Raw genomic sequence first — 16,553 nt, 5'->3', positions numbered from 1 at the left:
AGTAGAGCACAGACCTCTGCCACGGCAGCGTATTTCTCAAGCTTTTGCTCAACCTTGACCTTGACCATTGACCTTAACATGCATTAATTGGCATGGGTTTCATACACTCAAATATGAACCAAGTGTGAAGTTTCTGTGCCAATGATGTCCAAACTTATGGCTTAATATGACCTTGACCTTTGATGTCACTAGGTGTGGAACAATTAAATAATAAATGATGAGAGGTGGTGAATTAGAGATATTTTACATCATAAGAGGATTTATTGTCTAAGTTAATTTTCACAGAAATATGAGCAGAATTCCTCTACAAAGTGAGTGAATTGGAACTTTAAATCTTGGGAATTACATAATAGATGAAATGTCTCTCACTAACTTTCAAATTACTGGAACAGGAAGTTAACTTGTAAATTACAGGCACACACGGGGAGAGCTGACTTATGGGGATATAGTTATATAAATAAGATTGTTGCAACAAAAAAAGTAGTTATTGGATGTCTCCTTGCATATTAATACCAGCTAAAGTAGGTTTACCATGGCAGGTGGGTCAATTGAGTGTTGCCCTCTCACGACTCGGACTTGAACATAACTCGTATCCCAACTGGGCTAATCTTGTCTTACCAGCTGTTCTTCTTCCCTGCACATTAGTGGGGGTCTGAGGGCTTGCCTTGCCTCGGGGTAACGGTGGTAGGTGATGCAACCGTATGAAACTTGTTCTCACCCTACATCCCTTCTCCCTGGTGTACCTGTTGACATGGAAACAGATTCACTAGACGTGTGTTTAGGTTAGCAGATATCAAACGAAGAGGAAAACGGCTGAAACTGCTTCCCACACTGCCCAAGGATCGGGGAGACGAGGTCATAGGTTGGCAATCACCGCCCTACTTCCTGCGCATTTACATTAGTTAAAGGTTTTGGCATTTATCTAAATTATATGTGACAAATCCCCCTCCACCAGACTCAAGGCACGTCCTCTATCCTTACAGAATTAAAATCTACTTTAAGAGCGAAAGAAATGCCATCAACTTTCCAGAAAACCAAATCAAAATAAAACTCCACTGAAAATTAGTCTACTCAAAACAAAGTCTCCACGATCCTCGGGAAGCTTTGCTCACCCCCAACAAGATTTGAAATTCCTATGCAATAATTTACACATCTCACACTAAATGGAAACTGGTGAACAATTATCAACAAAAAGTGAAACTTGCATACCATATTCATTGAAAACAATCATTACAAGTGAACATATGTTCAAAATAATAAGAAAAAAAAATAATCATCAATCCACGACACAGTGTCTGTAATCAGGATACATATACTTTACATATGAACATGTATGAATACTGTATGATTTATCAAGAAAGCATATTATAGAGGACAGTGACAGCAAAAATCTATTGCAGCTTATGCAACAGTCCATTAATGAATGCAGTCATCATACAAAGATACTGAATGCCCTCATATTTCAATCCTACATTCTTGCTCATTCATTGGACTCTCAGTGTGAAAGAGATCGAAGATATAGTACTGGTAAACACAAAGAAATCAGTCATTATACTCCTAATGAAAAATTATAATTACTTACAAAAGACTCTAAATTACACACACACACACACACACACACACACACACACACACACACAAAGGTTTCACAAAAAACAATTCCTCGGAAAGTCATCATCACATGTGCATATATCCTCAACATTCACTCCCCATAGATACTTTGTATCCCTTGGATATACCTGGATCCATTACAGTCATTGTCTAATAGTGACAACAATAGTTACTGAGTATAGCCATAATATACAAAAAATATCACCTTCAAACATCTTTAAACATAATGACACATAATTTAGTATTTTCAAACAGCTGTATCAAAAATTAATCCACACCATCATCAAACAGTTAACCAACTCTATCATACTAATAAAAAGTATCATAACCAGGCAAAGCTCTGTTCCTCCACTAGGAACACATCTGCAGGCTTCTGCAGGTATCCATGCAAAAACAACAAAAGGATATTAGTACAACTCATTTGGTGATACGCAAATTCTGGCAGGTGGTCCTCGTCAAAGCATCTTACTCTGAGTGCAATAAAGCATCCTCTACCGAGATAGGTTTCGCCAGCATGACGAATCTGGCCTCCTTTCTCCCCCTCAACCGGAGTCAGGTAGGGCATCAAAAAGCGTCACAACAGCAACAGAACACCATTCCAACCAGACGGTGAATAAACAAAGGTGAACCCTCTTTAACTACAACAGGAATGTCCAAAAATCCCTAGTTTTAATCTGTACCTGCCAACTTACAACAGGGGACAAAAAAATCTCTAAGGGCATCTCAACGCCAAAGTACAGAAAATCTTCTTTCTCTCTCTCTCTCTCTCTCTCTCTCTCTCTCTCTCTCTCTCTCTCTCTCTCTAAGCTCACCCTTCTTTCAAGAAGGAAGTTATGACTGCACGTCATGGGGCTATGGTTTCTAACTCTCCAGATGCCCAATCGCTCAAATCTAAACTGGGCAAACTGTTGACACATCGTTTGTGTCGGAGACAGCAAACACGCTCTCTGTCACAAGTTTCACAATAGACCCATTCACCTTACCTACATTACCTTACATTTTGCAATACTCTGATACTCTTATTTTGTGTTGTCTTATCTCTTTCGCTTATACTCAAACTAGGAAAATTAACAACAATTATTCTAGGACATTTATTCATCCAATTTTGCATTACATCACGCAAACAAAGGCTCTTGCAATAACAGCACATAAGAGAGAACTATTTTGAAATTGGCACTTCTTAGTGCAATCAAGGATAGGGAAATGATTCCGATCAGATCTACATTAAATCTCAAACAACACTGACTACAACAAGGTGTAACACGTAAATCTACGTTCAAACTGGACAGCATATAAATTTGCTAAAGTCAAACTTCTCACAAATTACGTTAAACTTTATTCAGAGCATAGCAGTCTTCATAGCCTGTCACAGAGGTTTAACTAGAAAAAGAAAAATTTCTCCAATCAACTTACGAAAACCTTTTACTTCCCTGAAGTATTTAAGGGACAAACCATTCTATCTGTTTTACTCACAACGGGTGAAATAACGAATAACTAAAGCACATACATACTCCAATTTGCATGGCTACTTAAAGAAACACATCCAGCATAAGCCTAACTCTCTTAAGAATAGGTAGCAATAACTGATTCAGTAAACCAATCAGGATAAGAATATTGTGACTTAATCCTATCTTCCTTTCTTAACTTTCCACAGAACTATCTCACAAATTTCTGACACTCTAAGACAAAGAAATAATTTCTCACTTAGTTTTTCCAATATTTTATTTCATTCTACGAACACATTGACACCGCTCTTGCGCGTGTGCATTCTCTCTCTCTCTCTCTCTCTCTCTCTCTCTCTCTCTCTCTCTCTCTCTCTCTCTCTCTCTCTCTCTCTCTGCGATTTTTGTATACTTACACTCACGATTTTATGAAAACACAATTCTTCACACAGACTTACTAGAGTCGAATCAGCTGCCTCTCATTTTGCCAAAATCTTTCCCAAAGGACAGCATAGCGAATGACAGTTCAGATTCAATTAAATTCTTTCACACTGTAACTGATATTCACAAAATTCTTACACAAATCTTGTAATATTCTGACATTATTTATCTAGTACAGACCTTATAGATGAAAAATCAGAAAGAACTAACTATGGTGTGGCAAAAAAAAAAAAAAAAAAAAAATCAAGCTTGAGCTCAAAACTTTACAATTACGTCCTTAAATTTGACATGAAACAGGGCATTACGGTATAAACGAACCACATAAACAGAAAACAACAGAACAGAAAATTACATGTTCACTTTAACTAAAGTCTCTAATACTGTCATAAAGCCGTAAAATTAATCGTCTTTTTCTTATTGATTCACCAAATCACCGAATTACAATGAAAATCTCCTTTCTCGTTATAATTTGACACAAGAATGTTTTTTCTTTTCTAACACTATTTTATATTTTACTCTTTTAAATCTAAGTTTATCCTGGTAAAACGATCCCCTTAATGTCAAACATTTCATTATTATTATTATCATTACTATTATTATTATTAGCCAAGCTACAACCCTAGCTGGAAGAGCAAGATGCTATAAGCCCAAGGGCTCCAATAGGGAAAAAATAGCCCAGTGAGAAAAGGAAATAAGAAAATAAATAAATGATGAGAATAAATTAACAATAAATCATTCTAAAAAAACAGTAACAACGTAAAAACAGATATGTCCTATATAAATTATTAATAACGTCAAAAACCGAAATGTCATATATAAACTATAAAATGATTCATGCAAACAGTAACAACTTAAAGACAGATATGTCTTATATAAACTATTAATAACGTCAAAAACCGAAATGTCATATATAAACTATAAAATGACTCATGCCAGCCTGGTCAACATAAAAACATTTGCTCCAACTTTGAACTTTTGAAGTTCTACTGATTCAACTACCCGATTAGAAATATCATTCCACAATTTGGTAACAGCTGGAATAAAACTTCTAAAATACTGTGTAGTATTGAGCCTCATGATGGAGAAGGCCTGGCTATTAAAAATAACTGCCTGCCTAGTATTACGAACAGGATAGAATTGTCCAGGGAGATCTGAATGTAAAGTATGGTCAGAGGTTATGAAAAATCTTATGCAACATGCATAATGAACTAATTGAACGACGGTGCCAAAGATTAATATCTAGATCAGGAATAAGAAATTTAATAGACCGTAAGTTTCATTCCAATAAATTAAGATAAGAATCAGCAGCTAAACGCCAGACAGGAGAACAATACTTAAAACAAGGTAGAATGAAAGAATTAAAACACTTCTTCAGAATAGATTGATCACCAAGAATCTTGTAAGACTTTCTCAATAAGCCATTTTTTTTTTGTGCAATTGAAGAAGACACAGACCTAATGTGTTTCTCAAAAGTAAATTTGCTGTCGAGAATTACACCTAAAATTTTAAAAGAGTCATACAAATTTGAAGAAACATTATAAATACTGAGATCTGGATGTTGAGGTGCCACCATCCTTGGCCTACTTACAATCATACTTTGAGTTTTATTAGGATTCAACTTCATAGCCCATAATTTGCACCATGCACTAATTTTAGCTAAATCTCTATTAGGGGATTCACCAACTCCAGATCTACATTCAGGGGATGGAATTGATGCAAAGAGAGTAGCATCATCTGCATATGCAACAAGCTTGTTTTTCAGGCCAAACCACATGTCATGTGTATATAGTATGAAAAGTAATGGGACAAGAACACTACCCTGTGGAACACCGGATATCACATTCCTATACACACTATGGTGTCCATCAACAAAAACTCTTTCAGATCTATTACTTAAAAAGTCAATAATAATGCTAAGAAACGACCTACCCACTCCTAACTGTTTGAGTTTGAAAACAAGGGACTTCATTATTAACACGGTCAAAGGCAGCACTAAAATCAAGACCAATCATAAAAACTTCCTGACCACAATCAAGGGATTGCTGTTCAGCATTGGAGATTGTAAGAAGGGCATCACATGCTTCAAGGCCTTTACAAAAACCAAATTGCAGAATAGAGAATAGATGATTACCTTCAGCAAACCTATTAAGACGTTTTGCCAGAAGACGTTCAAAAACTTTAGATAATATGGGAGATATGGAAATTGGGCGGTAATCAATGGGACTTGAGCTACCACAAACACATTTACATAGAGGAGTAATATTACCAATTTTCCAACAAGAGCTAAAAGCTCCTCTTCTTGCTAACTTGCGCAAAATAACAGATAACTTTGGAGCTGAGAAATCTGCGGTTTTTATAAAAAACAAAGGAAAAATCCCATTTGGGTCTACACCTCCATAAGCATCAAGGTCCATCAACAGAGCTTTAATCTCACGAGATCGAAAAGCTAAACTAGTTTGTTTAGCCTCAGGAAAACAGGAATGAGGAAGTTAAAGTTTTTCATTACTCTGTTTACTGTCAAAAACATCAGCCAACTGGGTTGCCTTTGCCTTTGGACAGTGAGTGACTGAGCCATCTGGTTTAAGTAAAGGAGGAACTGTTGCATCTACACAAAAGAGTGCAGATTTAAGGGTAGACCACCATTTATATTCCTGAGTTGTACCAGAAAAGGTTTCTTTTATGGTTAAATTGTACTCCTTTTCAGTTGAGGCATAAACTCTCTGACCAAAAGCTCGAAGCTGAGTATAGTTGTTCCAGGTTAAATCTGATCTGTTACCCTTCCAAAGATGATAGGCCTCCTGATTTTCCAAATAAGCATGTCTACAATCATCATTGAACCACGGTTTGTCCTTCACTCGGTACCTTAGCACACGAGAAGTGATACGCCTATCAATTATGTTGACTAGATTCTCATTCAAAGGGACAACAGGATCTACACTACTATATAATTATGACCAATTCAAGCACAAAAGATAATGCAAAATCCAATTCCAGTCTGCTGGGGATTTCATATAAATTTTACAAGAGTATGATATATCAGGGACAAGCTGCTCAGTCTTCACTACTAATGAAATCAAGGCATGATCAGATGTCCTGAGTGGAGAACCAACCTTACTATTTATAACGCCAGGGGATTCAGTGAATACGAGGTCCAAGTAATTACCAGACCTGTGAGTAGCTTCATTTATGATTTGCTCACAGCCTGATGCCGAGGCAAAGTCTAAAGCTCTTAACCATGGCGATCGGTAGGAGAGATAGAACTTAACCACTCCCTATGGTGACCATTAAAATCACTAACAAAGACAAAAGAAGCCTTCCTATCATCTTCTTGTATCTTAGCCATAATGGTAATAAGACAATCGAAGATATAATCATCCATGTCTGGATTCCGGTAAATGGAACACAAATAAAAGTTGTTATGCCTTCCCCAAACTTTTATTACCTGAATCTCATGACATCCACATTGATAGCAGGACTTATGAGAAGTAGGGTACTCAGTCCTAATATACACCACCATTCTCCTGGCCCTAAGGATTGCATCAGACTTCAACATTATTGGCTTCTTAAAACCAGTTATACGGAACTCAGATGAGGGCCTCATATTATAATCCAAAGTTTCTTAGCACAAAAGAATATCATACTGTCTGGACGCAACTGTAAGGTCTTGAATATTTGTATGAAGACCACGAATATTGCAATACAGAAGACGACATTGACGAAATCTAGCACGTACTGGTCCACAATTTTGCTCAATGTCTCAGGACAATATAAGAATTAATACTAATAGAAAATATACAACATACCTAAAAACTACATTAACAAGAATTATAACAAAAGCAATATGTAGAGAATTATAGATAAAGTGATTGATGAAACCCATAGACTATAGTAAAAAAGTTGGAAAAACTGGTCAACATAGAGGAGCCGATACACCAAGCAAGTGCTAAATGCCCTCCAGGATAGCTACTTCAACTGAAGGGAAGACAGTAAGGATGGTTTTAAGAAGGAAAAGAATCAGAAAAGGAAAAGACAACCTCTTGATAAACCACCAGGTATCCATGGCCCTTCTATTAAGCCTCCCCAACACACCATTTCAAAAAACAAGAGGATGAAAAAAAAATAATAAGATAGAATAGTGTGCCCGAGTGTACCCTCAAGCAAGAGAACTCTAACCCAAGACAGTGGAAGACCATGGTACAGAGGCTATGGTACTACCCAAGACTAGAGAACAATGGTTTAATTTTTTAGTGTCTTTCTCCTAGAAGAGCTGCTTTTCATAGCTAAAGAGTCTCTTCTACCCTTACCAAGAGGAAAGTACACTGAACAAATTGCAGTACAGTAATTAACCCCTAGGGCGAAGAAGTGTTTAGTATCTCATTGTTGTCAGGTGTATGAGGAAAGACGAGAATATGTAAAGAATAGGCCAGACTATTCTGAGTAAGTGTAGGCAAAGAAAAGATAAGCTGTAACCATAGAGAGGGAGTCAATGCATTACTGTCTGACCAGTCAAAGGATCCAATACCTTTTTAGTGGTAGTATCTCAACGGGCAGCTGGAGCCCTGGCAAGTTATGAGCATACTTATGCTTAAAAACTCATCACATGATATATTTATCACCTAATGTATCTTGGAATATCCCTTATTCCTGAAATCATCAGTTGTCTTTATTGCGTTCTCTGTCTCAGAAAATCAGAGTTTAATGCTATACCAGGCTGTGTTTTTAAATACAGGGCGTCACTCAAGGACTATGCTGACATGGTGTTTAGCTTTCATTTGTCACATGGCTATAACGAACGTTCGGCTAGTATGTTTTTAAAAGCAAAGACAAAAATTTAGGTTATCTTTTGTTTTCTGAATTCCTTATTGTTTTTAAATGGTTCTATAGTGTCGTTCAGCAAGTTGTTAAGGGGTGGGGGGGGGAGCGATTATTGCTGAAACATAACATTCTGAATCACTAACTCCTAACTTCTATTACAACTTCTTGAAATTACTATGTCATACATATCTGTTCGTACAACATACCACACATTTACTATATTCCTTGACACAAACCGAAAAATTCTACGGCAACTTGTTCGTCATTTCTCAAATTATTCATATCACTTGTTTGTTCTCGCGATTTAAAGAAATGGACAAACCTAAGTGTTCTTCTTCCTTTTTTTAACACAATGCCAGTTATCACCTGATAACAACCAATTCCTTACTTGTCACAATTTTTCCCAAATTCAACCCTTTAAGGAGTCATAAAACAAAGACTTAATCTTAATTCTGACTTTTAAGTCAAAGGAAATTAGGTTACTTGTCAGAATCTTAAATTTCTTTTCAGAAAAAAACTCTTATTGAAGATGAGCTCTTCAACAGTAGCTATGACGTCATAACGATAAACTAAGGGAATTCTCTCACTCTCCATTCACTTCCTTAATTTTCATTTCAACTCAAAGCAGTCGACTTTTTAATCTAAGATACCTTTATGTTCCCTGTTAAATCATTTGACATTTCTTACTTAAAATAATTCGTTAACAATGCATAGTGTCATGACTCAGACCGAACAGAAAAGAAAATCACTTATGAAACACTGTAACTAGAAAAGTTAGATGCAAGATCTTTAAATTGCCCACGTAACAGATTACTAATTACTTAACACCTGTTGGCAACTGAAACTACTTCAGTTATTAAGTTATAAACTCATCTTCATTAATCAAGAAATTATTTAGACAAAACCAGACAAACAACAGTTGAACACTTTATTTTAAAACATCTCGTAACCAACTAATTAAGCTACTAATCGACAATACGGTGTGTAATGTAAGAACAAATATTGCGACACAAGGTTCCCAAATTATCAATGTACCTAATTTAGTGAGAATCTTCTATTCTCCAGCTTAGGAGGTGCTAATACAGTTAAGGGGATGACAGTCCATGCCATTCCTCTCAACAAGGGAGAAACAGAGTTCCAATGCCGGCGCCATCCTAGGCCACAAGAGATACTCTCTACAGCCTGGGGTCTGCGAGCATAGGACTAGTCTACTAGACCACAGGGAGAAGGTGACGGCATCATGCAACCACTTCAGGTGTAATCTAGGGAGGGCTAGCCTCCTATGCCGGCAGCTCAGCCGGCAGGGGAATGCAATCACCCCGCCGACCGACTGCCGACAAAAGACAAAATACTCTGAGGTTCTGATCGAATCCCAAAACTTGCCGTCTACGGTTAAGGGATGAGACAGAAAAAACTCTTGGCTAGTCATGCCTGAATTCGAAATTCAAGGCCGACGCAGAGAGTGGTAGCCTAAGGCTACTCTCGAAGGGAAGAGAGATTACCCATAAATCTCTATTCGAGACTAGTAACGGCTAATATAATTTCAGGAGATATCAATCTCCAATGAATGATAACCGATACACAAGGGTAACCGGGGAAATGTTGAAAGTATATGTTGTCTAGGTTGGGTTACCTAGACAAGGCGAGATCTCGGTTACCTAAAATCACCAAAACTCTGACATATACGATCGACACAGAAAAAGGGAAAATTATGCATATAAATATCTCTACAATATAAAATGCCTAAATAGCTTTCATGATAGCAATTAATGCTATTTAAACCGGAAATGTCGTTCTGCTAACTAAATAACATATGCCCAATGAACGACGGCGCATATGGCGACACCGGTGACCAGCATAGATCCAAACACAATAATTACACTAATTTCATTATGAGGCTGGAACTAAAATACATATTGTGAAGAATAAATACTCAACTTTCTGGATGGAGAAAGAAGCTCTAGGAAGCATAAAGATTCCTAGAAATCGATCGAAAATGTCAGATCAACAGGGAACACCACCATAGCGAGTCGCTACAAATAAAGGAATGACCGCCAGAGGGAGATGGCACGGTTGTGATACGATAGTAGTAGGGGGAACCAGGGTAACCTCTATTGCAGCTACCCTTCTAATTCTGCCACGTATCCCCCTCGAAGCGTAAAGGCTATTCAGGGTGCAGATTGTCATGTGGCGGGTCAAGAATACGTCCCCTGATTATATACAATACCCTTAAGAGTAATCTTAAGGGTACTCGTGCCAGAAGTTAGAATTCTGTGAAACCTTTGGTTTGATTCTCTGGGAATATCACTGTAGTCATATATACCCTTGGGAAGCTACTATAGGAACCTTCCATTAGGACGTCATGGCCATCTCACCCAAAAATAGATTTTTCGCTTTGCTCAAAATCCGTTTTATACTCCTTTGTCTATAATTTTACTATGTACATATTCAAAAAGGACATCATAGAAAACTTCATAAACTACGTCTTATCACTGAATTCACAAACTTACTACATTTTATTTATGACTGAAAAATTTCTTCTCTCGAATTGAATAACTGTTATCATTGTTAACACAGAATTGTTTCAACATTTGTCTATATTTTTCCAACAAACACATTTAACACGTTTGACAACGGAGGTCTTAGAAAACAAGAAAAACTACTTTACACCAAAAAAACTATTCAATAAAAATTCACAGTTTACCTAGTGTAAAGAGCAATTTCTTATTTATCCACACAGCTAACAAATTAATACCATTTTTTTTCTTTTAAGAAAAAAAAACACCTTTACATGAGGCTTTTACACTGAAAACATCTTATTCAACTAGATACTTTCTTAAATCAAAACTAGTCTTCTTTGGTTTTACTTTGATATTACGTGAAGAAAGCAGAATCACAACTTCGTTACTCTACACATTTTTACAATATCCTAAAATGTATTCGTTAACCACAAAAATACAGATTTTGTACCACATTACTTAGCTTAGGTGTGGATTGATTGCTGTGGGTCGCCTTGGGTCACTCGTCCTACAGTTGCTGTTTGGGACCTTTTCCAATTTTCTTGGTCGGCCTTGGTCTTTGTGGGCGCACCAAGTCTGTCAAGACACCCGCTGCTGTTGATTCGACAACGAAGTCCTCCATAGTTAGAAGCATCCCAACTGCTTCTAGAAGAGTCCTGGCCCGCCATTTTGCATGATGAGTTTTGATGCTGTTGCTCTCGCAACAGGACACTGAACAAAAAGGCAATTTTGGGCGTACATGCGTGTGTACCGTCTTCTTTTCCCACAGAAACACTGTCGTGTCGTCCTCTCGGGGATAAGTGTGTTTCTTCCCATAGGTTTCCTTCCTTTGGCGTCATCTGTTCCGACCTGCCCGTCTCGGTGGAAGGGGGCTAAGGTTTCTTCCCTGCGGGTCATCCGAGGGTGACTGGTTCATGCCACCAGTCCTAGCTGCTACTATTCTCGACATCATAGCAGCATGTTCATCTTAATTTTTCTTAGGGCACCCATTCGTACTTTTCTTCTTTTTTATGCTTTTTAATTGCATTTCCTTTCAAGTTTTTCCTTTCCTCTTATCCCGAGATGTCTCTTTCTTGCTCCTCGTGTGTCATTCTTTTTTTCTTATTTCTTCACGTCTAAGTCAGATTTTGGTAGCTGCGGCACTCGGTATTTTGCTCATTATTACATTTACATTTCATCCTCTTTATCCTACCGTAAAGCCACCAATTTTGAACTAGGTGTGAAGAGATTAAATGATAAATGATGAGAGACGGTGAAATAGATGACTTTTACATCGTAAGAGAATGTATTGTCTGAGTTAATTTTCACAGAAGTATGAGCAGAAATCTTCTTCAAAGCGAGTGAATTAGAACTTTAAATCTTGGTGATTACATAGCACATATATTACAGGCACACGGGGAGAGCGGACTTACGGGGAGACATTTATATAAACAAGATTGTTACTACAAAAGAAACAAAAAAACATGTTATTGGCGTCTAGTGCCAGCCAAGGCTGAGGGAAGCTTACCATGGCAGCTGGTTCTATTGAGGGTTGCCCACTCATGAATCGGACTTGAACATAACTCATATTCGACTGGAGTAATCTTGTCTTCCCAGCTGTTCTTATTCCCCGCACACCGTGTGGGGGTCTGAGGGCTTGTCTCGCCTCGGGGTAGCGGTGGAAGGTGATGCAACCGAATCAGTCTACCAGTTCTCACCCTACATCCCTTCAGCTCGTTGTACCTGTTGATATGGAAACAGATTCAGTAGATGTGTGCTTGGGTCAGCATATATCGAACTAAGAGGGAAGAAGTTGAAACTTTTCCACACTGCCCAAGGGTCGGGGTGACGAGTTCATAGGTCGGCAACTGCCGCCTAACTTCCCGCGCATTTACATTAGTTAATTTTTTTGGCATTTATCTGAATTATACGTGACATTAACCTAGACCTTCCAAAATTTAATAATTTCCATTTTTTTTTTAACATAACTTAATCCTTGCAAATTTCATTATTTACGATTAAATTTTTGTCCTAGAAGCTGTTGACAAACAAACGCACTCCCAAACACACAGAGGCAAAAACATAACATCCTTCCAACTTTGTTGTCGGAGGTAAATAAAAGAACTCAAATAAATCAACAACAATAACGTTAGTTGTATTTTCAATATTAGTTGCACATCTTATGGTGTATTTATTACTCATAGGAAAACTAAAAAAAAAAAAATACAATGACATATATTCCATGTTGTTAAAGAAGGGACAAGGCACAATCGCAAGTTTTTCCATACACAAAATTTTTCATAATATGTCCCTGAACGTGTACCAACATTAGTGATTTTATGAGAGAAATAACAGTTGGTTTGCTATTGTGTTATTGTTCTTAAAAGCTACATTTTTTTTCACTATAGACAGTGAGGGCTAAGTCCTTGAATCTATAAAAAAATTTATATATCGAAATGTTCATTTGCTGTTCACAGACATATTATGTCAGGAATAAAAGGTTTTCCTCAGTGGAAAGTCATGTTTTTGAGATAGGTGAAGCATATATATAACTAGAGGGGCACTCAGTATAGCGTAGATCTCCACCATGAGTGCATATTTCTCACCTTTTAACTCAACTATGACATTGACCTTTGACCTTATCATGTTTTAAGTGGCGTGGATTTTCATGCGCTCAAATATGAACCACGTTGGAAGTCTTTATAACAAAGATGTCCAACTTATGGCTGATTACGTGAATTAGACACTTTTCTTGACCTTGACATATAACTTTGACCTTGATCATCCATTTTTTTTTATTTCTAGCTTATTGCATAATAGTTAATTCCTGCAAATTTAATTACTCTACGATTTAGAATTTTGGCCTGGAAGCTGCTCACAAAGAAACACGGAAACAAACCAACAAACACACAAACACACAAACATACAAATATGGGGTAAAATATAATATCTTTCCAGCTTCGTTGGTGGAGATAATGAAATGAATGATTCAATCCAATCCAACCTGGCACACTAAATTCCTAGGTGCTTGGTCTCACTAAAAAAGGATATCTTTCGTCATCCACCCGTTATTACACTCATAATACAACCTGATTTACGGAACCAAGAAATATATTGGGAAATATTACTATTAGTATAGATCCTAACCTAACTCTGGATACTATGTCTTAACTAACCAATAAAACCCCTGTTCACTTATCCATGATTTTAAAAATTTTAAACACATATTTGCTCTAGGCAGATTTACTCCAACCTCCACCCAGCACCGTAACCTGACCCTAATGCCCATGACTCTTGGTTCAGTGTATGACCTCACACTTTGGTAGACAAAAGGAAGAGTGGTTAGTTAAGCAAATCAATCCATTGAAAACGATCATAAAGTTGCAAAAAAAAAAAATATGAAAAAAAAATGTTATATTCAGAATCACATACTCATCATCAAACGCTGTTTTATGAATCGATATAATTAGACACCACGATCTTTCCTACAAAACATGAAATTCATAAAAATGTAACGAAATATAATTTTTCTTTAATAATGATGCCATAATTCTCTTCACATATTACGTTGTGATGCACAGTTTAAGAGGCATTGGTTGATCTTGATATTTCAATGACTAAATTATATTGAAATTCATTAACAGCGTTCCATACCAAAATAAGGTACTATGATTTTGGGAGAGTCATGAAAACCAAAGGAATATTATTCTCTCCTTATAAAGAAATAAGAAGAGAACAAGATACTGGAGTATATAGTTGAATTGCTCTCCAGAATACCATTTTATCATTGAGATCGTCAGAGACCCGAACACGGTTATAATTTATTTTGGGTCAGGTCGCGTCAGAATTTCACTTGCACATGACATTACTTTTCTTTGTGTTCACATAGATCAGACACCTTAATCAATATATCCTATTGCCCTCACACCCCTCCCCTCCCTAAAGCCCGTCTTGGTCTTGAGGAAAAAAAAAAAGACATGGACTTTTGCATATATCGTGCAGATGTGAGATCTCTAAACATTTATTTGTGCCTTACTTACTTTGTTCCGGTAGAGATCATTTACCCTTTACAGTTGTTAAGATCATGGCATCAAAAATTAAATCACAGCGTCTCCACATTGACTGAGCTTCCTGATGAACATATTCACACTTTCTATTGGCAGTCTGTGATATAAATAGACTAGGCAGATCAATCATATTTACGATCCAAGGTAAATTCCAGGCGAAATTCTCTGAGTTATAAATTATGGTAATCTGAAGAGATAAGCCATTATTAACGGCCATCTGTCTTGTATATATGAAATCGCTGACTCTGCTCTCGAATCCTAATAATAATTACTAAAATATCGGAGATTTGCAACTGAGATAACAGATAACAAAAGATGGGTGAACATACATCTACTCAATGGTAATGAAAAACATATTGAAGATTAATTTGTTTTCTGTGATATTCCTCAACTCCCTAAAATGGCGAGAAAAGAAAACGAGGAAATTTTAATACACAAAGGGAGCGATAAACCGAAAGCATTGAAGTGTATACTAGGACACAAGAAAGGATTAAATGCTAAGTATTAAGAGGATTTCTTGACTTTTACTACTCGCTAATAACAGGATCATTTTTAACTATCTTAAACTGTGTACAATTTTAGGTTCTTTAGAATACAAGATGACAGAATATCCGATTTCACCTTCCCACTCAACAGAATTGTGGTACAATGTATAGATAACTAATTTCCTTAAATCTACTTAGGGGAAGTTCAACCAATACCATTTGCCATCTAAGTATATTTCTTATATAACATTTGCCATTTTGTAATTATGGAATAGCCCCAGCGAATAACTTACATTAAAGAAAAAGATAATCGAGAAAAGTGATAAGTAATAATCAAAGGGGAGGTAAATCATTTCCCTGAAAAATAATTTCCCTCAACATCGAGAATTCATTTGGACATAATTTTCATAATAAAAACTATTGACCATAAAAAAAGATTGGAAGTTCTAATTTTTTTCTGATGATATGGCTTCTCATGAATTAGAAAGTTTTATATAAAAATTCAGGAAATATAAATTAGAAAATCATCGTAATGCCATCTTAATGGATAAAAAGAATTATGAGTAAAAATAAATCCCAAACAAAGGCCACGACACCCGAGTGAAAATATAAAGCCTTAATTAGCTGTTGTACAAGCTAACGAGGAACGCAAGTACTTTTGGAGGTAGGAAGCTGAAGTCTTAATTGGACATGTTATAACACAGTCTAATCCCACAGGATGATGTAAGTCATTTCCATTCGCATAATGGCGGGAGTATTACTATTTGAAGAACACTAAGATCTTCATTTATATTTGGACAGTTTTATGTATATATATATATATATATATATATATATATATATATATATATATATATATATGTGTATATATATATATATATGTATATATATATATATATATATATATATATATATATATACATATATATATATATATATATATATATATACATATATATATATATATATACATATATATATACATATATATATACATATATATATATATATATATATATATATATATATATATATATATATATATATATATATATATATATATATATATTACAGCTGGCAAATTATAGAATCTCCGGAGTTTCAAACTCACCTGTTTGGTTTTACATCAATCTAGTATACTTTAATAGTACCGGATCTGAGAAATTACGCAACTCCCAGACGACAATATATAAG

At 36.2% G+C, this 16,553-nt stretch overlaps 1 long non-coding RNA gene across 1 annotated transcript in view; it reads right to left on the bottom strand.

Moving 5' to 3' along the window:
- Window positions 1-374: 374 nt before the first annotated feature.
- LOC137651951 (uncharacterized) overlaps window positions 375-16,553 on the bottom strand; it is a 35,992-nt gene continuing 19,813 nt past the window's right edge. Inside the window, exons 2-3 of the long non-coding RNA XR_011046140.1 lie at window positions 12,336-12,550; window positions 375-743 (exon numbers count right to left, since the gene is read on the bottom strand). This is a non-coding gene — a long non-coding RNA (uncharacterized lncRNA). The remainder of the gene's footprint in view (window positions 744-12,335; window positions 12,551-16,553) is intronic.

The sequence above is a fragment of the Palaemon carinicauda genome, chromosome 13 (genome assembly GCF_036898095.1).
Source record: "Palaemon carinicauda isolate YSFRI2023 chromosome 13, ASM3689809v2, whole genome shotgun sequence".
Taxonomy (NCBI): Eukaryota; Metazoa; Arthropoda; class Malacostraca; order Decapoda; family Palaemonidae; genus Palaemon; species Palaemon carinicauda.
The sequence above is the reverse complement of the archived record's forward strand: the minus strand, read 5'-3'. Positions and strand labels throughout refer to the sequence as shown.